This window comes from Etheostoma spectabile, chromosome 13 (genome assembly GCF_008692095.1).
Source record: "Etheostoma spectabile isolate EspeVRDwgs_2016 chromosome 13, UIUC_Espe_1.0, whole genome shotgun sequence".
NCBI classification, from domain to species: Eukaryota; Metazoa; Chordata; class Actinopteri; order Perciformes; family Percidae; genus Etheostoma; species Etheostoma spectabile.
In genome coordinates this window covers 14,524,301-14,525,757 of record NC_045745.1, presented here as the reverse complement: position 1 = coordinate 14,525,757, position 1,457 = coordinate 14,524,301, and the positions used below count along the sequence as shown (strand labels likewise).

Genomic DNA, 1,457 nt, shown 5'->3' with positions numbered 1-1,457 from the left:
CTTAAGTTGCAACGTTTCCCACAATATAAAAATGTACACAATATACACACAATATCTATAGCAAACACGTCTGCCACGCTGGGCGCCATGATCATAATTTCACCTATTCTCAGAGGTGGGCTTTTGTGTCTAACAATGCATCAAGACTATATGAATAAACTATATATAACTGCTGCTATTTAACGTTTACTGCTGCATATCCTTTGTGCAAAACTGTTTACATATTAGTATACAATTGTCAATCACACACAAATCCTTTTTTTCATGTAGTGCTATATATTTTTATGTATCTATCTTTCATATCCCACATCTCATGACTTTTTTTCTGTGCAACACTGTTGGATGAACTTGTTACTTACGTTTACACACTATCCTTTGTGTCATTTATGCACGTACACTTTATTTTGTATCTGTCATTCCATCTGATCTAACATATTCCTTTTTTATCTTATTTCATGTTTATATGGCTAGTGTTTTTATTGCTGAGTTGACCCATTCAGTCGTCCAATGTATTGCAATGTACCGTTGACCTTGTGTTAACTATGACTAATGAAGTAAGTAAAGCTGAACTTATGGGAAAAACCTGAATGTTACATATTTTAGGTCTCCATTTAACGTTGTGTTTTAAAGTTTCTCTGGGTTCTGCAAAGCCTCCTGAGGTTTGAAACAGAGAAGAACGTGGGGCTAAAATGAATAAATGTAGTGAAGACATGCAACAGTGCTGTGGTCGCAATAGTAATTTAAGACACTGCTGTTATTTACATGAGTGCAAACATTTTTAAGTTGTGTTAATCCAATCATACGGACGTACACAGAGCTGTCAGCCTGTGGTCAGCAGAAGAGTTTATTTCACGTAGAGCCCATCAGCTACAAAACTCAATGTTGGGATGTTCAACCATGAACAGCCGATGGGAGTTCAGCTTCCTTGCCTTTCTTCATGTGATCCAGCCTCAAATTTCACTTCAAAACAGGAACAAATATCTGAAAACTATTGACTGCATGACTGCCTCAGTCGTTGGAAAACTCTGGAGTCATTTAAGAGTTTATTTTTGATATTTACTGTTATGGTAACCGGTTAAAAGGCCAGAGCCCTATAGAAAAACCTTTGACAGACTCCCAGTGGGAGGAGCATGAAAATAAAGGCAAAACTTTAAAAGAATTGGAAGCCAGCATACCTTCAGACAAATAGTTAATCTACCTCATCAACAGGTGATAAATTTATGACTTCAGTTTTTTCACTGGTAGAAAAATGATTAACACGTCATCAGCAAGCTCTGGTTTGGCAAGTTATTCTTAAATTAGCATAGAAATAACGTTCAAATGAGGTGCCTGGATAATTTAGCCAAACTGAAACAAAAGTCCTTAAGTTCACTGGACCATTTCTTGGCTGACCGCGCCTTTTTTTTTTTTTTAAATAATCCAGTAGTGTTAATTTTTGGCTTTGGTGCTGCCAGGTT

At 36.6% G+C, this 1,457-nt stretch overlaps 1 protein-coding gene across 1 annotated transcript in view; it reads right to left on the bottom strand.

Moving 5' to 3' along the window:
• Positions 1–1,457, bottom strand: part of LOC116700271 (heterogeneous nuclear ribonucleoprotein A/B) — an 18,954-nt gene that overhangs the window by 10,557 nt on the left and 6,940 nt on the right. The window lies entirely within an intron of this gene.